This window comes from Ahaetulla prasina, chromosome 2, assembly GCF_028640845.1.
Source record: "Ahaetulla prasina isolate Xishuangbanna chromosome 2, ASM2864084v1, whole genome shotgun sequence".
NCBI classification, from domain to species: domain Eukaryota; kingdom Metazoa; phylum Chordata; class Lepidosauria; order Squamata; family Colubridae; genus Ahaetulla; species Ahaetulla prasina.
In genome coordinates this window covers 70,001,415-70,027,138 of record NC_080540.1, presented here as the reverse complement: position 1 = coordinate 70,027,138, position 25,724 = coordinate 70,001,415, and positions in this window count along the sequence as shown.

The following is a 25,724-nucleotide window of genomic DNA, read 5'->3' as shown; positions in this document are numbered from 1 at the left end:
CCTGATTGATTATTTGTACCCTATGACTATCATTCTTGATGAACTTATCTTTTCTTTTATGTACACTGAGAGCAGATGCACCAAGACAAATTCCAATCACAATTGGCCAATAAAAAATTCTATTCTATTCTACATTTCAATTAGACTTGACTTTTGCTTATTCCTTTATGTGAACTGTAGTATATTATAAACTCTGAATCTATGTCCTTTGTATTTCCAGAAAGATCAGTTCCCCTTCTCTCATTTGTTCTACTTTTCTTCAATTAACAATTCATATTCTTTAGCCTATCATCTGTCTTTTTCTTTTATTGCAGAACTTATAATTGTGATAACTTAAATTGTAGTTAAATAATCTTTTCAAAAAATAACCTTTTAAATATCTGCTTAATAACATAAAATTGACAATGAATAATATAGTCAAGAAATCAAAATGCACACTTTTATGACATCACTTTAATAGCTATTTGCTAATTATCACTTACATACAAAGTAAGCCATAAAATTTGCACTCTGCAACATTTACCTGTGTTTTTTTAAATTACCCCTTCCTCTCTTATACTTGCTTGATATGAACCAAATATTTAATAACAAAATCTGTTCATCACTGCATAAAATATTTATTTATTTATTTATTTATTTATCAAATTTATATACCGCCCTATCTCCCGAAGGACTCAGGGCGGTGTACAGGCATTTAAAACACATAAATACAATGTAAGAAATATAAAAACAGTTAAAAAACTTATTCTAAACGCCTATTAATTTAAAATTAAAAATATAAAATAAAAGCCAATTTAAAAACCAGTAATTTAAAATTTAAAATTTAGCTCAGCCCTGCACAATTAAATAAATGTGTTTTAAGCCCGCGGCGGAAGGTCCGGAGGTCCGAAAGCTGACGAAGACCGGGGGGTAGTTCATTCCAGAGGTGGGGGCCCCACAGAGAAGGCCCTTCCTGGGCGTCGCCAGACGACATTGCCGCTGACGGCACCCTGAGGAGACCCTCTGTGAGAGCGCACGGGTCGGTGAGAGATATTCGTAGCAGTAGGCGGCCCCGTGGGTAACCCGGCCCAATGCCATGGAGCGCTTTAAAGATGGTCACCAGCACCTTGAAGCGCACCCAGAAAGCCACAGGTAGCCAGTGCAGCCTGCGCAGGATGGGTGTTATACGGGAGCCACGGGGCTCCATCTATCACCAGCGCAGCCGCATTCTGACTAACTGCAGCCTCCGGATGCCCTTCAAGGGAGCCCCATGTAGAGAGCATTGCAGTAATCCAGGCGCGGCGTCACGAGTGCGTGAGTGACCGTGCATAGGGCATCCCGGTCCAGAAAGGCGCAACTGGCGTACCAGGCGAACCTGGTAGAACGCTCCCTGGAGACGGCCACAAATGATCTTCTAGAGACAGCCGCTCATCCAGGAGGGCGCCTAAGTTGCGGACCCTTTCCATCGGGGCCAATGACTCGCCACCGATGGTCAGCCGCGGATTTAGCTGACTGTACCGGGATGCGGCATCCACAGCCACTCTGTCTTGGAGGATTGAGCTTGAGCCTATTTCTCCCCATCCAGACCCGACGGCCTCCAGGCACCGGACAGCACTTGAAAGCTTCGTTGGGGTGGTCCGGTGTAGAAAAGTACAGCTGGGTGTCATCCGCATACAGCTGGTACTTCACACCGAAACCACTGATGATCTCACCCAGCGGCTTCATGTAGATGTTGAACAGGAGGCGAGAGGATCGACCCTGCGGCACCCCACAAGTGAGGCGCCCGGGCCGACCTCTGCCCCCGTCAACACCGACTGCGACGGTCGGAGATAGGAGGAGAACCACCGATAAACGGTGCCTCCCACTCCCAATCCCTCCAACCGGCGCAGCAGGATACCATGGTCGATGGTATCGAAAGCCGCTGAGAGGTCTAATAGGACCAGGGCAGAGGAGCAACCCCTATCCCTGGCCCTCCAGAGATCATCCACCAACGCGACCAAAGCCGTCTCCGTGCTGTAGCCGGGCCGAAAACCGGACTGGAACGGGTCTAGATAGACAGTTTCATCCAGGTGCAAGGGAAATTGATATGCCACCATACTCTCTACAACCTTCGCCGCGAAGCGAAGGTTGGAGACCGGACGATAATTACCTAAAACAGCCGGGTCCACAGCAGATTGTAAAAATTCACAGAGTAAGCCCAAACACTTCCTGTATATATTTATGGCCTGTCTTATAATTAGCTGAAATGTCTACAATAGATCCTCACTGATTTATGTGGGAAGCAATAATAGTAATATTTTATTGCATATGGTGTACAGTACTGACAGATTTTTTAAAAAATTATATCCAGAGAAATCAATAAAACTATAGTGTTATGTTTGAAGAAAGTAAAAATATAGCCAAAGGACATATAAATCAAGAACAGTAGCTCAGTGGGTTTGGTTATTAAAATTGAAACTTAAATCATAAGATGCTTTCGTGCACAGTTTCAGATGGTTTTAGAATCTTAAACTTGACAGATTTGTCGACTTCTTGAAATAAAAATGCAACATAAAATCTTGATGGCTTTCTTGGAACAGCCCTACTATCAAATGAAGGCCCATCTTTGTTTAGTATTTTGTATCACCTGGTGGCCAACTAAATGCTTCTGCAAACCTTACAAGCAGTAAATACAGCAGTATTTCTCAACCTTGGTAATTTGAAGATGTGTGGACTTCAGCTTCCCAAAGTCATGCTGTCTGGGAAATTCTGGGAATTGAAATCCACATATCTTCAAACTGCCACTGAAATAGATAGATTTCCTTCCCTCCTCTTGTTCCTCTCCAATTGATATTTGGAGACATGCTGTAATGTATTTGAACTTTAGGAGGGAAATTTGGGCGGGAACAAGCACGTTGCTGATTGGCTGAAGCCTCAGCCAAAATAGTATTTAAAGAGGGGTTTTGCCTGTTGGTTTTTGCTGGGATCACAATAAACCAAAGAGCTGTTGTCACTTGTATCATCTCCTGCTTCTTCATTGCCCGAACTTAACACATGCTTCCCCTCATAATCTAGAGGCAAATCTGAGTCTTCAAAACAAATAGTTCTAGTATTGTCTTGTAGAATAGACAAGTCAACTTGGTTAGATGGTCAAGCTTTGTGAGAACAAGAAAAACTTGTACTTGTTTGACTTTTTCAATGCTATTGTTTACACCTTGATCATCTTATACCACTCCAGTTGTTTGTTGTTGTTGTTGTTGTTGTTGTTGTTGTTGTTGTTGTTTTAGCCTAAAGAATTCTAATGCTCTTGTTTTTGTTGATCAATCAGATCTTTGCCCCCCTCCCCCCTTGATGATTTGTTTTGCTTCGTTTTTACTGCTTCACAATATCCTTTTTCAAATGTGGTAACCAGAACTGCACACAGTATTGCAGAGGCAGACGTATCATAGACTTACATAAGGGAATTACAGTGTTGGCAATTGTAATTTTAATCCTTTCTTAGTGATCCTTATCATACAATTGGTGTTTTTATAGCTTCTGCCACTGAATCCATATCATTATTGAGCTAATCACAAGCTCTTTTTGCTCAGCCCCCATCAATCATCAGAAGCTTTTTGCCCCAGTGTGCATTAGTTACACTTGCTTAAGCTGAACTGCGTTTGCCATTTTGTTGACCGTTGCTTTAACTAAGAAGCAGATATGTTCTCTCAGATCTTTTTACCAAAATTGAAAAAAAGAGGAAAAAATAGCATTCCACTGACTTTATATCCCATCTGAACAGTATGTATTTGTTTTAAACATCCTCTGTGGACAGTATCCAATTAAACATCAAAACTGTCTAATAAAAAAATTCCTCTGCAATAAACTCAGTCACAGATCATTTGAAAATAAGGGAATAAGAACTTGGTCTCTTGAATGTGCATTTTTAACCAATTTTAGCACATTTCCTGAGAGTCATTGAGGTCACTTGGAGGTTTATCTGTGCCCTCAGGGTCACCTGAATAGTGCAAATGGGTATGGAACCTTTTTGGAACTGCTGAAAGGATTGTGTTGTAAACACAATCAGAACTGAAGAAGTTGAAGACGCTTCTTGGATGAGAAATGAAATGACTAATCCAAATGGCCTTAACAACTCTCAGAAAGAGTGCTTATGACCGGATGACTGCAAGGAAAATAAATTCTTACACTCTTCACCATTCAGTCAGAACTGAAAAGGTTTCTTGGATGAGAAGAGAAACATCTTCAAGGAAAAACGAAGAAAGTTCAGTTGCCTTTCGAAAAATCATGTGTAGACCTACCTTCTTCTTTTCCCATGATTTCAGATTTATCAATCTGGTATCTTAAAGCAAATATTGTCATTGTAACCAAATGTGATTAATTATTTTTTACTAACTGGTAGGACTGTGCTGCCTATCTTGTGATGGTGAATGTATTTGGGAGGGGGGATTGGAGATTCAAATAAGGCATGCCATTCGTTTCAGGTTCATGATTCCAGTTTTGAGGGCCACTTAATTCAAAATCAACCACTTAAGGATTTGATCAAAAGATCCATCCATCAGCTGTAATGGGAACACATCAGAAAGCCTAAGGCTGTTCTGTTGTTGGAATAGAAGAATGAAAATAGGATTGTAGCAGTACAATTTAAGGTACACTTAAGGATTCTGCTGGTATCCTTAAGGCTTTTATCACAATACTTTTTGGAAATATTCCCTCTACATCTCTTTTATGGCAGGGAAGTAGATCATAGTTATCTCAAAACTGTTCATCCAGGAGTCTATATACAAAAAGTGCTGAACTAATCATATTTTGGCTTCACATTTTTATTCTATTTTCCACCTGCTTTTCCAGAGCAAAACACTTGTTTGTAATACCAAAGAATACCAAATGGTATGGTGCAGCTTTGTTACAATTGAAATTAACATTAGAGGCTGAAGAGCATGGCTCTTCCTGGAATGGATCTACCTTTATTGGATTTGAAGCGGTGCTGGATTGGAAAACTTGGCTTCTTATGGTCCAGCCCCAGCTTTGTTAAAGTATGGTTCTATGCTGTTTACTTGGTTATCGGAGATAAGATAAGCCGGTTGGAAGAGACAGCAGTGACATTCATTTCCTTAGAACCTTCTTACAAACAATCAGTACTGGATACGCTTTCAAGGATATTGCCAGCTCTCCACTCATCCTTGAGTTGACAGCATGACACTGACAGCTGTTTATTACTGATCTTTATCTCAACTGTCTCTATCGCAGTTATTGCCAATGACCTGACTTCCCGTTAAGAAGCGTAAAGGCAACTTCTAATAGATTTTTAGGCACATTGAGGCTGATCATAGCATCATCATGGTGAATACGGGTTAAAAAAAACCACAATTCTAATATTGATATAGTTCATAATTTAAGGTTGTTTTGTTCATGGGTTGCAGAAGAAATAAAGAAATCTCATAGAGACAATGGGGAAAATGAATATTACCAGAATATGATTGTGCTTAGTAGACATGCCCTAAAGTTAAGAATGACTCCATTCAAACATTATCAAGAATGTTATATTTATTTTATTCCTGAAGAAACAGTGGCACTCGAATAGATGACCCTCCTACCTTTCCAACTCTATAATTTAATGAAAAATAAGATCTATTCTAGACTTGAGTCCATATTCAATTTGGCTGTGAAGTAAACTCTTAAATGAATTGATAGGGCCAGAACATAAATCTTACATTTCATTAGCACATGAGACAGTAAAGTTAAGGATGAGAGCTGAAGCCCAAAGAAGTGTTGACTTTGCCATTCTAGAGTGATCTAGAATAGAATAGAATTTTTTATTGGTCAAAGTGTGATTGGAAACACAAGGAATTTGTCTTGGTGCATATGCTGTCAATGTACATAAAAGAAAAGATATGTTCATCAAGAATTCAAAGGTACAACATTTAATGGTAGTCATAGGGTTCAAATAAGCAATTAGGAAACAATATCAATATAAATTGTAAGGATACAAGCAACAAAGTTGCAGTCATACAGTCATAAGTGGAAGGAGATGAGTGATGGGAACAATGAGAAGATTAATAGTAGTGCAGACTCAGTAAATAGTTTGACAGTGTTGAGGGAATTATTTGTTTAGCAGAGTGATGGCGTTCAGGAAAAAACTGCTCTTGTGTCTAGTTGTTCTGATGTGCAGGGCTCTATAGCATCATTTTGAGGATAGGAGTTGAAACAGTTTATGTCCAGGATGTGAGGCATCTGTAAATATTTTTACAGCCCTCTTTTTGACTCGTGCAGTATACAGGTCCTCAATGGAACGCAGGTTGGTAGCAATTGTTTTTTCTGCAGTTCTAATTGTCCTCTGAAGTCTGTGTCTGTCTTGTTGGGTTGCAGAACCAAACCAGACAGTTATAGAGATTCAGATGACAGACTCAATAATTCCTCTGTAGAACCGTATCAGCAGCTCCTTGAGCAGTTTGAGCTTTCTGAGTTGGTGCAGAAAGAACATTCTTTGTTGTGCTTTTTTGATGACGTTTTTGATGTTAGGTGTCTATTTTAGGTCTTGAGATATGGTAGAACCTAGAAATTTGATACTGTGTTGTCTAGTGTTGTAAGATGTGATAGTATGGGAGGGTTTCTCCTAAACTCCACCACCATTTCTAGGGTTTTGAGTTTGTTCAGTTCCAGATTGTTCTGGTCGCATCACAAGTTCAACTGGTGGTTGTTCAACCTCCCGTCTGCAAATTCATCATTGTCTCGAATGAGACCAATCACTGTTGTATCATTTGCGAACTTCAGTAGTTTAATAGATGGATCATTTGAGATGCAGTCATTGGTATACAGAGAGAAGAGAAGTGGGGAAAGCACAAAGCCTTGGGGGGGAGGGGCTCTGTGCTAATTATACAGGTATCTGATGTGATTCTGCTTAGCTTCATTTGCTGCTTCCTATTTGTTAGAAAGCTTATGATCCACTTAAAGTGTGTTCAGGTACCTGTAGCTGGTTTAGCTTAGTTAGAAGAGTGTCTGGAATGATGGTATTGAATGCTGAACTAAAGTCTACAAAGAGAACCCTTGTGTAAGTCTTTGGAGATTCAAAATGTTGTAGGATGTAGTGCAGAGCCATATTAACAGCATCATCTGTTGATCTATTTGCTCGGTATGCAAATTGCAAGGGGTCTAACAGCGGATCCGTGATGGTTTTCAAGTGGGACAGCACTAGCCTTTCAAAGGTTTTCATGACTACAGATGTTAGAGCAACTGGTCTGTAGTTGTTCAGTGATGGTGGCCTTCTTCGATACTGAGATGATAGTAGAGTGTTTGAAGCAAAAAGGAACATAGCACATCTCTAGTGATTTATTGAAGATTTGGGTGAAGATGGAGGACAATTGGTCAACAAAGACTTTTAAGCAAGAAGAAGTTATCTTCTTTGGGCCTGAAGCTTTTCCTGGCTTTTGTCTGTGAAATAGGTCTTGCACTTCCTTTTCTGTGATCACTAGAGATTGTGAACCCAATGGGATGGGGTCAGTTGTAGGAGGTTTGGCTGTTGTTGGTGTGTCTAAGATGGGGAGATAGGTGGCTGTAGTTTCCTTTCAAACCTGCAGTAAAACACGTTCAAGTCATCTGCCAGTTGTTGATTTCCTTCAGCCTGGGAAGGATGTTTGCTGTAGCCAGTGATATTTTTAAGAGTTTTCTACATGTTTGCGGGTTCATTTGTTGAGAACTGATTCTTTAGCTTTTCAGATAGCTTCTTTTTGCTGCTTTGATATCCTTTGTTAATACATTTCTGGCCTGATTGTACAGCATTTTATCACCTTTTCTTTAGGCTTTCTCTTTGGAATGACGTAGCTGTTAAGTTTAGCTGTGAACCAAGGTTTGTTGTTACTGTATATTTGCAAGTTCCTGGTTGGTACACATAGGTCTTTACAGAAGCTGACATATGATGTTACAATATCTGTGAGTTTATCCAGGTCTGCAGAGGTATCTGCAGAAATATTTCAATCAGTGCAGTCAAATAAAGCCTGTAGCTTTAACTTTGCCTCCTTAGTCCAAGTCTTCACTGATTTAATGGTTGGTTTTGTGGTTTAAAGTAGGGGTGAAATGGTCCCAGTTAGGACTGGATTGCCTGATCTGGTAGCGATGGCAGCAGGTGATTTGGAGAACCGGTAGCAAAAATCCTACCCCCCCCCAACTGCCCAAGCCCAGCTGAGATGCGCGATCATCAGAGGTGTTTTTTTTTACTTTTAAAAGCATTTTTTCTTCAGCTGAAAAAGTGCTTTTAAAAGTCAAAAAAATGCCTCTGATGATCGCACAGCTCAGCTGGTTGCTAGCCAAAAAAACGGAGGGGAGTCCGTTTTTCCTCCCAGCAGGCTTTCCTGAAGTTTCCCTGAAGCCTGCTGGGAGGAAAAATGGACTCCCCCCCCATTTTTTGGTTTGCATAGCTGAGCCTGCTGGGAGGAAAAATGGTGTGTGTGGGGGGATTCATTTTTGAGAGAGAGAAAGAGAAAGAAAGGAGGCAGAGAAGGAAAGAAGGAAGGAAGGAAGGAAGGAAGGAAGGAAGGAAGGAAGGAAGGAAGGAAGAAGAAGAGGAAGAAAGGAGTACAAACCTGGCACTAGACACAGCTTCAGGGGATAATCCAGGGCTGGAAGGGACCTGGAGGTTGTCTAGTCCAACCCTGCTCCAGCAGGATATTGCTAGTGAGTTTCTGTCTTTTGATCCCCCAGTCACATAGCCACGCCCACCCAGTCACACGACCCCCACCAAGCCACGCCCACCAAGCCACGCCCACAGAACCGGTAGCAAAAAAATTTAGATTTCACCCCTGGTTTAAAGTCTTTGCCTGTAAGCAGGTACAAGGTGAATCATGCAATGATCAGAGTGTCCTACAGCTGCTCATGGTAAAGATCGATAAGCATCTTTTAGAGTTGTGTAGCAATGGTCTAAAGTATTCTTGCCTCTAGTGGGACAATTGACATGCTGAAAGTATTTTGTAGCTCTTTCCTTAAGTTTGCCTTGTTTAGCTCTCCCAAAATAATGGCCAGTGAATTGGGGTATTTGGCTTCAGCCTCCATAATTTGGTCAGCTAGAGTTCATAATGCCTTGTTTACACAGGCTTGTGGTGGGACAAGCAAATAGAAGAAATGAGGAAAATTCACAAGGCGAATAGTATGGTTTGCAGTTGATATTTAATGTCTCTAAGTTTTCATCACAGTATTTATATATTATAGTTATATCCAGTGGTGGGATTCAGCCAGTTCGCACCACTTCGGGAGAACCGGTTGTTAACTTTCTGAGTAGTTTGGTGAACTGATTGTTGGAAGAAATCATTAGGGCAGAGAACTGGTTGTTAAATTATTTGAATCCCACCACTGGTTATATCCTGAGACCAGCTGTTGTTCATATATAAGCATAAGCCTCCTCCCTTCTTTTTACCAGATATTTCTGCAATTCTGTCTGATTGTTGAATCTGAAATCCTGGTATATATAGGCAGCTATCTTCAAATGATTCATTTAACCAGGTTTCAGAGAAGCATAAGGCTGCTGAATTGTAAAAATCAGAATTGTATCTGTATAAAAGGAGTATTTCATCCATCTTATTAGCAAGTGAACATACATTGGTTAGGAAAATTGAAGGCAGAGTTTTATTTCTCCTATTCCTTAACCTGTTTAAAATTCCTGCCCTTTTACCTCTCCTTCTCCATTTATGTCAGGAACATAAAGAGTGGCACCACTAGGTGTTTGGATCTTTGAATATTCCATTATTTTGCTCTTTCATTATTTCAGAAGGAAGGAAGGAAGGAAGGAAGGAAGGAAGGAAGGAAGGAAGGAAGGAAGGAAGGAAGGAAGGAAGGAAGGAAGGAAAAGAGAGCGAGAGAAAGAAAAAAGAAAGAAGAAAGAAGAAAGAAGAAAGAAGAAAGAAAAAAAGAAAGAAAGGCTGTGCATTTTTCACAAGTTCTCAAAACCTTTTATCAAAATGAGGAAGCAAATAGCTATTTGCCTCCAGAGAGGTTAATATTTGCTGGTTTGATTTCTCAATCAAGAAAGACTCTGATGACTTCCCAAAGCAGATTTGAAGAGAGTTTTACACCATAAAGAGTTCTAAGGTGACTCATCAGGTTCAAAGTGTTCCTCCCATAATTTAAAAAAAATCTCAAGAAAGCCTTGAAAGAGAAGAATATTATAGAATATTGATTAAAGGGCATCTTTCCTTATATCAATGAAATTAAAAATGTAGAAAATGGCATTTAGCTAGGAAAAAAAGACCTAAAAACATACAGGAGGAATTCCTAATACAGTGGCATGGTCTATCCAAATTTATCATTGGGAGAGAACAAATACATAAGGGTATTTTAAATATACTTTTTCTTAAGATTTGTTATACTTTCACTCTCTTTCTAATTATTTGTCATTATCTTTTTTTAATACTTGCACTTTGGATGTTTCTGTCTTTTGCTGGTAGAGTGTTGATTATATTTTATGCATTTTTTATCTTTATTGTTTTGCTGATCACTGATTAATAAAAAAACTATCCAGCCAAATCTGATTAAGCAACAACGTCATTGTTCTTCAGCCTTTGTAATGTGCTAATACAGCAGAAGATTATAATGACCAACCAATGCCAAAATTGAGGAGGGACTAATGGACTTTGGGTCTCATTCACTTTGCCTTGGCTCTATCTATATGAAAAACAGAACAATGAAGAGAAAATAAGCATAGCACTTGAGTGGAGATGACATACAAATTTGGGATAATTTTTTTCCTACTTTGCTTCTCTACATTTCTATCCAACCAGTTAAGAAGCTTGTCATAGTGACTAAACTTTGGGGCACTCCACTGAAAGTTTATATTTGAATACTCAAAGAATTCTTTACATGGCCTACTAGATTATTATTTATTTATTTTATTTTATTTGTCAACAAATACAAGAAAACAAGTAACAGAGTAGACATAGACATCGACAATTGAAAAAATTTTGGCACAAAAAAAAGAGATATAAATTGGCAAAACATAGCCATAAACACATAGAATGATTACATATACTTGGGAACAATAGGACAAGGACAGTAGGCATGCTGGTGCGCGCCCCCTTAGGGACCTCTTAAGAAACATGAAAGGTCCATGGTAGACAGTTTACGGTAAAAGGTATGAGGATTAAAGAGACTAACAACAGGATCAGGTAGATTGTTCCAGACATTTACTACTCTATTGCAAAAGTCATATTTCCTACAATTAAGATTAGAGAGAATTACATTGAGTTTAAATCTATTGATGGCCCTTGTATTATTATGGTTGAGATTAAAGTATTCATTTACAGGTAGAACATTTTGGTAAATAATCTTATGAACTAAGCATAGGTCGAAATGTAGACAACATAGTTTGAGGCTTTCTAGATTGCAAGATTACAAACCTGGTGGTATAGGGAATTTTATTTCGAGTAGATTTGAGAACTCTCCTAGTAAAATATCTCTCAACCCTCTCTAATGTAATGATGTCTGAAATACAGTGAGGGTTTCAGGCAGGTAAACAGTAATCAAGTGTAGGTCTGGCAAAGGTTTTATATGCCCTAGTTTGAAGTACAGCATTACCAGAGAGAAAACTTCGTAAAATAAGATTTACAACTCTTAAAGCTTTTTTTGCAATGATGTTACAGTGAGCTCTGGGACTTAGATATTTAGAAATGAATATTCCTAGGTCCTTGACAGAGTGTGGGTCAACTTTTAGATCATTACCAGCCAGCAAATATTTTAAGTTCTTATTTCTACTGCCAATGTGCAGGACTGCATTGGAGTTGCCAGTTGTTAGACCATTCAGATACATAGTCAAAGTCATTTTGAAGGGTAGCAAAGGTGTCTGTGGTGTTGAATAGTTTAACATCATCGGCAAAAAGGATATATCTGCTTATAATTTGATCACAAAGGTCATGGATATAAAGTAGAAAGAGTGTTGGACCTAGAACACTGCCTTGGGGAACACCACTGTTGACAGGTGCAGGATTTGATAGAGCACTGCCTATTTTGACTACTTGTTGCCTGTTTGACAGGAATGCAGCTATCCAGTTATGTAGGAATCCAGTAATGCCATAAGATTTAGGTTTCAGAAGTAGTTTGTCGTGTACAACTGAATTAAAGGCTTTACAGAAGTCAATGTAAATTGCATCTATTGCTTTGCTCTGGTCAAGTTGCGAGGTCCAGATGTTTTTGCAGTGTATGAGTTGCAGATTACATGACAAATTTTTCCTGAAACCAAATTGTTTATCAGAGAGTAGGTTATTTGTCGCTAAGTGGAGGGTGATGGATTGGTTTATGATGGATTCCATGACCTTACACATGACACAACAAAGAGAGATTGGTCTATAATTCTCAACAAGGCCAGGGTCACCTTTTTTGAAGATAGGTATGACTGTTGCTAATGACCATATGTCAAGCAAGGAGCCCATTCTAAAAGATACTTCATAGATGGTGCTTAGAGGTTCAGCAACAGCGGAGGAAAGCCTTTTAAGAAAAAAGGCACATATTCAATCACGACCAATATAGAGATGGATTTAGTTTGTATAGTGCCCTTTTGATGGTATCTTCAGTAAAATCAATGTGGATAAGATGATTGCAATTGGATGAGGTACAACTAGGAAATGAGGAGGAGATGCCATTGCTGTTGACAAAGACTGAACTGAAAAAAGTATTGAAGAAATTAGCTTTAACAGCATCATCATTACAATCTTCACCATTTGGCCCTTTTAGAGGTGGAATGGTTTTTGAGTCTTTAAGTTTGGTGTTTACGAAATTATAGAAGGCATGATTGGATTTCGTGTGTAACAACTCTTCCTCCTGCTTGCAGTGGCAATTGATACATTCTGTTTTTATTTTAGATTAAAATGGGGAGGATAATTATGATTCTGGGTATTATAGATATCCAACTGTTGTCTTCACATGTTGACTTAACCTTGCCAACTTTTGGGATCTAAAGTATTTGGAGTGCAAAACTTGACAACCTTTAAATGTTAGCAAGAAATATGGACATCTCAAGCTATCTGCTGCCACCTAGTGTCTGTCTAGATTTTTACTTTTCACACTTGATAGTATTAATTTCAATGGTTTTAGTCAGTAAGCTGGTTTAATTAACGGAAGCACAGCCCATTTCCAATTATATGCTCTTGCTATCTCTCCAAATGTAGATATGTGAGGGGAGAGTAGTAGCAATGATTCTTCTGTACTGACATTATTTAAAGTGAAGAAAGCATTTTATTCCACAAATAAGGAACCTAAAAGGGTATCAAGTTTTCTAAGTCACACACACTTTCACCCTTCCTAGCAAACATCCGATGAGCATTGATCCAAATTGCCCAGATCTGCCTTTGCACTAACCATTAAAACTGGGATGGGGGGAAACAAAGGAAAGGAAAACAAGCACAGTCTGATTGGATAAGAATACAACTGACATCAAACACATAAAACTAATCGCTGGTTGCAGCTGCCATGGTTTGGAAACTGACCAAATCAACAGCTTCCTGAGTTGTGCTTTTTATCTCCCCGCTCTCAATATTCACCAATTTGTGAAAGAGTAAGAATTTCCTTTGCCACTGGAAGTGTGGTAGGGGATGGAAATGCCTGAACCGTCAAAACATTTTGAAGGGTAAGGCACAATTAAAAGCTGCAAGCTGACAATCATTCAGACAGCCAAAATCATCTTTGTATTCATTATCAATAGAGATACTTTTCTCCAAATTGTAGTGAACTGCTTCTTCTTTTGTACAAATGCTTTCATTGCCGGCAAAGCCGTCTTTTTGGCTGTGCTTAAGGAAACCCCTGAAGTGGCCCTTTTCACTGCAGCATTGAGACACATTGAGTGAAGCACCTGTTAGTTCGCCCATGAGAATATTGTCATGGCTTCTGTTCTTGGCCATCTTTATTACCATCCTCCAGTCAGAAAGACTGTCCCTAAAGGATATTTCAGGTCACAAATAAAATCTGTAGCATTAATAACAGAATGTATATATCTATTCAAGCACCTAATATGTATGCAAGCAGATGCAAATGGTGTAATTATTACATGTGATTATCTTTAGGGGAAGTCAGATGTTTTTCTACATAGAAACATCCTTCTTTTGTAATGTGTCAAGCAGAACTTGATTACTGTATGAATTTATTATCTCTTGAACAAGATGTGAGATAAAGCAGTTGCATCATTAGAAGGCATCTCCAGCCCTGACCAGCCCTGACCAAACCTGTGTTTTCTGTGATCCAAATAAATCCAAATATGTTCAGCAGGACTTATTTCTGGTTCTGTGTGCATAAAATCCCGACATCTAGGATTTATTTATTTTTTGGCTGGATCAAACCCATCATAGTCAGAAACTGTTGATTTATCTGACTATGCTCCTGTTTGCCTGTCTTATTTACTGTAAATCAGGGGTGAAATGCTACCGGTTTGGACTGGTTTGAATGAACTGGTAGTAATAAAAGCTACTGGTTTGGGTGAACTGGCAGTAAAAAAAATGCTACCGGTTCAGACAAACTAGTGTTTCTGACGATCAGTTGTGCTGCTCGATTTATATTTGCTAGAAAGCAGGAAATCTTGCTTTCTAGCAAATCTAAATCGTGTGGCACAGCTGTTTCCCCCCTCGCTGTTCTACTTTCCTTGGAAAAGGCTTCTTAAGCCTTCTTTTTCAGCACGGCATGGTTGTGCCTGAGGCGTGCATGCACACAGAACACGTGTTTGGTGCGCACTGTGTATGAACAGGTAGCGAACCAGTAGCAGACCTCAGAGGATTTCACCACTGCTGTAAACATATTTATTTAAATAAAACTGGTTTGTGTCAGTGTCTCTGACAATTTGGACACAAATTGTGCAATTCCTTGACAGAATCACTGTGTTTGCTAACTTAATAATACATTTGTTAAGTGTATCTGGCTTTCTCACTGACTTAGTTTGACAGAAGGTCACAAAAGGTGAGCACATGACCCTAATGTCATAAATACATGCCAGTTGCCAAGTGTCCAAATTTTTATCACGTGATCATGGAAATTTTGCAACAGTTATAAATGTGAAAAATGGTCCTAAATAACAGTTTTAGTGCCGTTGTAACTTCGAACAGTCACTAAATGAATGGTTGTAAGTCAAGAACACCCTGAATTTTATTTAATTATTTTTTTTCAAATTTGAATAGCCTCATATACATGACTAAAATGTGGTTCACACCATTAAAATATTAAAGAGAAAACTAGTAACAAAAATCATTCAAAAAATTAAAACAAGTAAAATATAATTTGTGAGAGAGGGTAAACCATATCTCACAAATAGTGTAATCATTTTGTAGATCCATACCTCTACTAGATCCCCAGGCATAATGGCAGAGCCAACTCATTCAGGCCTTCCAAGAGGCCGATAAGATGAGGCCGATCTGATTTCCAAGGAGAGATGTCCCAAACATCCTTTTCAAAAGGCGACTGGACTTGAAAACATTTCACTTTTCATCCAAGAAGCTTTTTCAGTTCTAATGGAAGGATTTATATTTCTTGCAGTCATCTGGTTGTTAGCACCCTGAAGGTTAGTCATTAGCTCTCTGAAATTGTTGAGACCACTTGAGGATTTATCTGTACCCTCAGGGTTATCTGAATCAGAGTCCAAATAGGTGTGGAACCTTCTTGGTACTACTGACTACATCTTTGGACAACTATGAACTGGATGATTGAGAATCTCCATAGACATCCAAGGGGAGATGTTCCAAAGGGCAGGCACATGACAGAAAGGACTCCTGAGTTCCATCAGATGATACTCCTTAATGGATGAGACATGTGCCCAGACCTGATGGGCTGTAAAGATTTAATTGGGAAGAGGCAATCCCTTGAATAGCCTGACTCTATGTCATGTTTTGAATTAACCTCAAAGCAAATTGGCAACCAATGCCAACCTGATCTAGTGCACATATAATTGCCCATGCCACTGCATTTTGTGCTGGGGCAGCTTCTGGGTGTTCCTTAAAGATAAACCCATCTGGAGTGCATTACAGTTATCAATTCAGGAGGTGATCATGGTAAAAGTGACTAAGAGTAGAGTAGGTGTAAATCTGGTGAAATGATAAATTAAAAAAATAAAGAAAGCTGTGAATTGTTTAATGTATGTAGCTGAAAATTGCACCTGTGCTATTTCCTATTCAGCGGGAAAGATAGTAAGAGTAAATGGAAAATCTATGATGGGCTTCAGTAGTTAAAAGTACATTGGCCCTAAGAATGTTTGGTAAAATTCTGATTGAAAAGATGATACAAGAGGTGACTAGAGAAAAATTTGGCAAGCGTTGTCGGGCTTAATGGCAGGTGGGGAAATGGAGGCTTAAGTTTTTATTTACATGCCATTGAGGAGCCTTTATGAATACGAGCTATATTATTTTTTATTTTTTTTATTTTTTTTTGCATTTATATCCCGCCCTTCTCTGAAGACTCAGGGCGGCTTACACTATGTTAGCAATAGTCTTCATCCTATTTGTATATTTATATACAAAGTCAACTTATTGCCCCCAACAATCTGGGTCCTCATTTTACCTACCTTAAAAAGGATGGAAGGCTGAGTCAACCTTGGGCCTGGTGGGACTAGAACCTGCAGTAATTGCAGGCTGCTGCTGTTAATAACAGACTGTCTTACCAGTCTGAGCCACAGAGGCCCATATATATATTTTCTTTTGCTTATATATTTTCTCTAGTTTACATAACACTGCTGTCCTCAAATGAATAACATGATGACTACATATGTGTATATGATAAAGCTCAGTCCTGTGTCAAGGTCAATCAGTTTTATTCCCTAGTAAATACATTTCAGATTGCATCTTTAAAGGAACAATTAATTATAGCTTTTCTCCAGTGCTCTGTTCCTTTCAGGAGGGGAAAAAATGTCTTTTCTTTGTTATTTATTTAATGTACTTCAACAAGAGTCAGCTGTTAATTAGTATAAGGTGGATAAATAGTCTCTATTAGTAGTAATGTGTTTTGAAGTCATTTCATATTAGGAAATTCTTTATTTAACTTGAGATTGGAAGGAAAAAAAAGACCAGTACTAATAGATTTCAGCTGTTGCTATAGCAACAAGGTAGCCAATAGAAACCCCCGAATATATCCTTTGTGACTCAAAATGAATTTGTTTACCTCAATTTCACCACGTTCACTGAGTGAAGTAACTCCCACAACCCCACAACCCAATCTTCAGCAGCTGGCTGTTAGGATTGCTCAAGTGTTGTGTTATGTTGCTCAGGGTTATTTTTTTTCCCAAGATGTATAAAACCTGTCCTTATTTTGCATGCCCATTAAAGAAAATTCTAATTCTGATTGATGACAATTTAATATTTTAACAATTGGGAGAATCAACTGAGTCCCTTTACGTGTTTATCTTTCAGCAAAGCCCTAAACCTGGGCTAATAAAACCCACTTGGTGTGTTTACATAACAACCCCAAGCCAAGAAGCCATATTATGACTTAACTAGGGCTACAGTATCTGGGCTGCAAGAATCCAACAAAAGAGTCATTGTGATTGCTAATGAAATTCTGCAACATGAAGTGCTCTGGTTCAATATGCTTCATTCCATTGGCCTCCTTCCTGGTTTCCTGCTTAGAATGCTAAGGACCGTTAGCATTCTGAATCCAGTGCTCCGTCTTCACAATTTAATTCTGTTTTCCCTTCCCTTTTCCATTTAATACTCTGCCTTTTTTGGGGGAAGGGGGGTTCTGCAAACTTGTTCTTTTTCCCTGAGCCTGTTGAGAGCAACTGCTTTGTTTACATAATGACTGACCTTAAAAACAAGGGCGAGAACTTTTTCATCTCAGCCTTAATCATTTTTCTTTATTCCATTCAATCTTGTCTGATTCTTGGAGGCTGCCTGGACAAGTCCCTGCAGTTTTCCTGGAAGTGGTTTTCCGTTGTCTCCTTCCCAGGGCTGAGAAAAAGTGACTGGCCCAAGTGATCAAGCTAGCTATGTGTCTAAAGGCGGGATGAGAGCTCACAGTTGTCCAATTTCTAGCCTGATGCCTTAACGACTACCCCAAACGGGCTCTCAATAATGGCTTAATATATAGAAATTGGTGGTTGATGCTTGGGGTCCAGTAAAAAGTCACCGTGACGTTAAAATGCCATTGCACGCATCATGATGGAAACTTCATTCCTATATTATTTTATGTGATGCTATAACTGAAAAATATGATTTATATCATTTCATGAGGTCATGAAATCGCCATCTCTTGTTCCCCTCCCTCCACCACTATTGCTACCTGGCCACCCATATTCTCATATGGTTTTTCATGTTCATGGAATGGAGAATCGTTTTCAAATGGATTTGTAAAAGTCTGTGTTTTAGAAGCCTGTGGAAAAAATGGCAGCCTTACAGAGACAAAAAAGAAGGCAACTAACTGATACCATCACGTCCACATTAGCAATGGTAATGAATCAAGCAATGCAATTTGGCCCAAGGTCTGCTTTCAACCATTGTGTGGCTGAATCCAATGACAATAATGTCTCCAGTAAAACCTCAGAGATAGTAGCATAATCAGAGCATTCAGTTTGATCAACATTATGAGCTCAATGGGACTTCTACTGAAAAAGGGGGACCACTTCCTACAGGGGATTAAGCTCTGACCCCCTAAATTGGAACAGCATTTAATAGCTACAGCTTTTCTCTTTATTGCAGTTCTGGGACTTGGAATAAAATGCCGTTCATGAACCAAACATTCTTAAAGGAATAAAAGACACTTTGATTTGATATATGGACACATGGGTTTTCCATCATGTTACCTGCAAGACCATTTATGCAACTTTCTGTGAGTTGTTCTCCTTTGGGATCAGTTATTGTTCCTATTGTGAAAGTTTCAGCTGGCAGTCCACTATATCTTCCCAGCTCAACTGTGTTTTTTTCCCCTAGAATGTTCTAGAATCCCCTAGAACTATGGAAAATCAATTATTTCTAACTATAAATTGAATTCTTAAGGGCTTAGTAGATGTTTAAGGATATATGTTGGAAAAGTTGCATTAAAATGTTGCCTATTAGGAGCAATAGATTCTGACTTTTTAGTACTCTCACTTGATCATTTTTTTCTTCAAATATTGGATAAGTGAGCCATTTTTCCATGGCTCAAGAAAAAGTTAATTTTAATTTTTCCTTTTTTCCTACATAGAAACATTTTTCACTTTTCTTTTCCTTTTTGCAAGGGTAGAATGTTAGAATGAGGCAGAAAGCTATCATCCTGTCTTTGCTAACCAAGCTTTTGTATCAGTGGCCTTAATCTCCAAAATCTGCATTTTGGCCGAAACATTTGCAGAAGGAAAGCCAAACTCTGTTTTATTATGTCTGCTGAGTTACAAATCTCTCTAGCTGGCTGCAGGAAATTCTCTGCTGCCATTGAATGGCCATCTGGACTTTTCAGGTCCAGCTCTGATAGCCCTGGCTTTATAGTGCAAGTAGATGCAGGTTAGGGGATGCACAATGCCATAAAACAGGATTTCCTTTTTCTCTTGGAATAAATAATAATAATAATAATAATAATAATAATAATAATAATAACAACAACAACAACAACAACAACAACAACAACAGCAACAACAATAATAATAGAGTTGGAAGGGACCTTGAAGGTCTTCTAGTCCAACCCCCTGCCCAGGCAGGAAACCCTACACCATTTCAGACAAATGGTTATCCAACATTTTCTTAAAAATTTCCAGTGTTGGAGCATTCACAACTTCTGCAAGCTAGTTGTTCCACTGATTAATTGTTCTAACTGTCAGGAAATTTCTCCTTAGTTCTAAGCTGCTTCTCTCCTTGATTAGTTTCCACCCATTGCTTCTTGTTGTACCCTCAGGTGCTTTGGAGAATAGTTTGACTCCCTCTTTGTGGCAAGATATTGGAACACTGCTATCATGTCTCCCCTAGTCCTTGTTTTCATTAAACTAGGCATACCGAGTTCTTGCAACCGTTCTTCATATGTTTTAGCCTCCAGTCCCCTAATCATCTTTGTTGCTCTTCTCTGCACTCTTTCTAGAGTCTCAACATCTTTTTTACATCGTGGTGACCAAAACTGAATGGAATATTCCAATTGTGGCCTTACAAGGCATTATAAAGTGGTACTAACACATCACGTGATCTTGATTCTATCCCTCTGTTTATGCAGCCCAGAACTGTGTTGGCTTTTTTGGCAGCTGCTGCACATTTGGTGATATGAGTTACCTTTCTCTGTTTTTACAATTAGTCAAGCCTATTTAAAGAAGATCACCAAAGAATACAATTTGTCCATCCTTGCCTTATTTTCTCTGGAGATAAAAATCTAATACATAAATAATTGCAATTGCAATACATTTTAATACTGGTTTAAACCTCAGTTTAGTGGGAAATGGACTTTGCCAACCTTCCTTAAATCTGAAGGTTGTTTGGAGTAGGTTACCTCTTGAAGTAAGTGGATTGGACTAGAAGCTCTCCAAGATCCCTTTCAACTTAGTTATTCCTTTTGTTGTTTTTGGGTTTGTTTTCCTCCCTGAAGATTGTTCACATGCCAAACAACAACAACAGCAACAACAATCATCACCATCGCCATCATCTTTTGAAGAATGAAGTACTCATAAAGACAGCCCTATAATTCTGGATATCAGTCTTAGGGACTCTATTTTTTCTAGCTGTTCTTTTAGGGCTGGTCAAGCCAGGAATTGGGAAAAGAAATCACTGCTACTACAGTACCTTTCCCACAAGTCCCCCACCTACTCAATCAATTCAATTTCCAAGGGCTTCCCTTCTTCCATTCCTCTTCAGCTGCCCACCCTTACATAGGCTCAACTTTCTTCCTTTAACTTAGCCATCAGTCTGGCTCACTCATCTACATGAATGTTCTTCCTGCCTCCTCTCCAGGATCCAAGCATGAAGCAGGAACAAGCATATACCTATTCAGGGGACAAACAGTGCCCATGGCCAAACTGCTTCCATACATCATGAATGAGTCCCTTATTTTAGGGTGCTGCCCAAATAAAAATATAGTCCCTGGTATCTGAAGTCTACTAAACTGAGTTCTGTTCAATATACGTATCATCCTTTCTTCTGTCACCAGTGGGTTGATGTATTTAATGATGAAACATACCTCAATGCACATTTTTCCTTCCCTATTATTTGGGGTGGTTTTTAATCCCCAGAAAATTTTGTTTTTTAAAAACACTGAAGCATATACCTGCAATCCTACATTGCTCTGAAGAAATCTTTTTCTTAAGCATTAAGAATACTATATAGAATGCATTAGTACATTCTATATAGTAAAATACAGCATATGGTATTAGATGATGTTCATATGCAGTAAGCATAAATTACTAACTTGGATCAAGTAATCTTAACATTATAGTTAACCACTTTACCTTAACCACCACTCTAACCCATAATTCACCCTTTATTGGGGAATTAGGTAAGTTTTTAAAAAAGTATATATATATAATATAAATGTAAAACAATCTCCTGGACAATTGCTCTCTGAAGCTGGCTGCATTGCGGCTTTAACTCACTATGTTACATGTTGTAAAATGTCCAGTTTTGATTTATTCAACATAACATTCACTATTAAACAAACTATAAATTATATGATGTGTGATTCAGGCTGAAGATTTGGCTAGTGAACTGCTAATTTCAAACTCCATCCAGGTGCTTAGCGAACATAAGCCAGTGTTTCGTCATGATTCAAGAAAGAGCAGCTCAGAGAGAGATTAGTTCAGTTCCCTGCAGCCGTTTGTCAGATCTCTCTCCTTCTCTTCCTATTCCATTCCTCTAAGGACCAATTTGCATAAGATGCTGCCTTCAAGTAACTTTTCAGAATGGCACCATTAAATCCCACAGCTCTCTTATAATCTGAATACTATCTACAGCACACATATATATGGCATGCTTGTATGGTTCTCTCCAAATAAAACATACACAAGCATAGATCTGTTCTGAGTTCTTTTCTTTCTAATGTTTGTAAAACCCTCAGGTTTCCAATGCATTTCTGCCAAAAGCAAAATTGTTTCTCATCTCTCTGCAGATTTGCTATTGGCGTGAAGTCAACATGAGTTTAACCCCTTGTTTGCTGGGATATAAATTTAGGTAACGTTCCCTCCAACACTGTTTCACTACAAAGGATTCTGATTCCTCTTGGGAAAGATTAAATTCTAGTGCAATTTCTTTCTTTAGGGAAAGGAGCAGATTTGCAGCACAGTGTGTGTGAAATTAGAAAGGCAAGTCCTATTACTGTTAATGGAATATTTATTCTGTTGTGTCCTTTCATGGAAGGTTACGATTTTGTTCTGTCCATTTGAATTTTCCTTTGCATAAATTCCTTGTTTGTTTATAGTTCCAAGGGTTTTATAAATGTACCCAAAGCTGAGTAACCATCATTAAATTGAATTTGCAGTGACATATGCTTGTCATTAGTTATGTTACAGATTTTTCATGCAAATTTTTGCCAATGTTTGTTTTATACAATGGTTTCTTCACATTTCAGTGATTTAAATTATGGTTATGTAAATAATTATGCTGCCTGAAATGCCAGCAAATGTCTTTGGATTTGCATTTTTAAACATTCAATTGTGTGTTATTTCTTTCTCAGTAAATTGGCAGGGCACACACACACACACACACACGCACACACACACATATATGTATGTATGTATAAATGCGAGCCTTGGCGTATTTGGGTCTTTTGTCATGTAAGACCTGAATACGCCAAGGCTTGCATACCTATACCCGTGAAAATCTACAAAAACATGTGTGTGTTTACATGTATATACACACTTGTTTTCATAGATTTCAACCTACCACGGGAAAAGACCCAAAAATTCCAAGACCTACACACACACACACACACACACACACACACACACACATATATATATATATAATTTACACTTTCTTTCCATTCCTTTTAAATAGCTTAGCCTGAAACTTTTTACCTGCCCTATTTCAGTTTTTTAGTTTATGATAGTCAAATTATCATGCCAACACAAACTTGTACTCCTAATACTTAGCATCAATCAACAGATTAAAACATATTAAATGTATTTTCAGTGTATTTTGTTGTCATTATAGATCAAATGGAATGATTATAAATTATTACTGTTAAGTGGAAGATAAGAGCACATTGAATTGAAGTTGTATTTTATCCAGTGCTACTTTTGATAACTAGTTATCTGAAAGATGTTCTTTTCCCAACTTTCTTGCTGTCCAATTTAATCTAGCAGATTGGGCAAAATCAGCCAAAGATTATTGATGGTAGACACTACAAAACAGACCTTTTCTGCAGTAGCCCCTGCTCTGTGGAATATCCTCCCCCTCGTAGATTAGAATGGCCCCAAGCCTATTGGCCTTTCGTAAAAACATGGCTGTGTTCCCAAGCATGGGGTGCTAAATATGTTAAGGGCCCTGTTTCTTGGCTTTACCATTAATCCAGTACCTTGACTGCTATGTATATTTATTTTGTATTTTTATACTGGTTTTTTAAAAAAATATTTTTCATTGTTTTTACATTTTTGGAATGGTAAACTGCCTAGAGTCATCAATTGAGATAAGATAAGTGGCTATAGATATGGAATAAATAGATAAACTATCCAGTTTTATTTTTAAAAAAACCTTACAATTGCAATGGAGAGGCCCATGCTCTCTGATTAATTCAGATGTACCCCTTCCTGTAGCACTGGGAACTCTTCCTGAGTTCAAGTTTCTTTCCCAAAGGGATACTTCAGACCAAACCTCTTCAGCTTCTTAATTTATCTCATCTGCTTCACACCTGCTAAGAATAAGCTATGTGTAACTGTGAACTTTTACATAACTAAAAAAAAATAGTGTATGCAAACTCATGAGCGGTATATCCACTGATACAATGAACTTTAAATGACACTAAACTGTTGAATTAATAGTATCAAAATAATTCTCCTTTACATTTTCATTCAGCTGTGTTACACTTTGCCCAAAGCCTGATGCCTTCTCTTTTGAGCATTATCCTCCAAAATAGTCTTGTTCCTTTCCTGGGTCTTTCTTTCTGTCTTATATATGCATATCTATCTCTCTCTCTCTCTCTCTCTCTCTCTCTCTCTCTCTCTCTCTCTCTCTCTCTCTCTCTCTCTCTTTATACAAACCTTTAGGACTGGCAGCTGGTTGAACCTGGAGTCAGCACATCTCACCTGAGTTTGTAACCTTGGTTTGTCTGCCTAGCAATCTGCAATCTAGTCTAACAACTTCAATTCATCCTGAACATTTTTACTGCAAACCAATAGAATCACAGAGACATAATAGTTAGCAGCCATTGATTGCTTTATTCTCTATTTTTCGAGTTGTCTTCAGTAACAAGTGCTCCATTACAACTGCTCTAAGGCTTTTCTGTGCATCTCTAGATGGAACAGAATTTCTACCTACACACAACATTTTTCTGCTGATTAGTAAACATTTCTCTAAATATCTGGGGAAAATGTACTCTGCATTGAAATGGATTAAAAGAGGTTAATCAGCTGCCGTTAATCATCTTTTAATAGTGCAATCCTATATATGTCTGCTTGAAAGTAAATCTGAAGAATTTCAGTGAAAGCGTGCAGATAATTGCTACTGAAGTGCTTCTTTTTCCATCTCTTACTTTGGATTCAAGGGGGAGAGAAGCAACAGAAGCAGACCCTTTCCTCCTCTAGCTTCAGACTATTCAGGGGAATGTATTCTGTAACATGACATGTGTGAGTTCATTCATTCCCAGTTTTGATGCTGCACTGAAGCATAAAAGAATTAGGAGACAACCACAACTGTTGCTGTTTGCTTTTCTGTGGCAAAAAGCTAAAAGAAAGCCAAAGTATTTTGGAATGTAATGTTGCTTGGGCTATTTGTGTTCTTTTTAGTGAATTCTTGACAAACGCTCATGAACAAGTTGTACATTAAAACTCTTTATTATATAGCAATGTTAGATTCAGCAGTCTCATTGTTTTCCATGTTGTCTCTTCCAATAGAAGGAGAGCTGGGTATTGATATACTTCACAAATAGAATAACAGAGTTGGAAGGGACCTTGGAGCTCTTCAAGTCCATCGCCTCTGTTTAGGCAGGAAACCCTATACCAGGGGTGTCCAAACTTGGTCCCTTTAAGACTTTTGGACTTCAACTCCCAGAGTTCCTCAGCCAGCTTTGCTGGCTGAGGGACTCTGGGAGTTAATCAAAAATCTTAAAGGACCAAGTTTGACACCCTCTCATTTCAGACAAATGTTGTCCAATCTCTTCTTAAAAACCTTCAGTATTGGAGCACTCACAACTTTTGGAAGCAAGTCCTTCCACTGATTAATTGTTCTAACTGTCAGGAAATTAATTGTTCTAACTGTCGTGGGCCGTGATAGCTCAGGCTGTAAGAAGCCTGTTATTAGAACACAGCAGCCTGCAATTACTGCAGGTTCAAGCCCGGCCCGAGGTTGACTCAGCCTTCCATCCTTTATAAGGTAGGTAAAATGAGGACCCAGATTGTTGGGGGGGCAATAAGTTGACTTTGTAAATATACAAATAGAATGAGACTATTGCCACTGTAAGCCGCCCTGAGTCTTCGGAGAAGGCGGGATATAAATGTAAAAAAAAAACTGTCAGGAAATTTCTCCATTCTGGGTTGCTTCTCTCCTTAATTAGTTTCCACCCATTGTTTCTTGTCCTGCCCTCAGGTGGTTTAGAGAATAGGTTGACCCCTTTTCTTTGTGGTAACCCCTGAGATATTGGAACATGAACACTGCTATCATGTCGCCCCTAGTCCTTCTTTTCATTAAACTACATATACTCCATTCCAGCAACCATTCTTTTTTTGTTTTAGC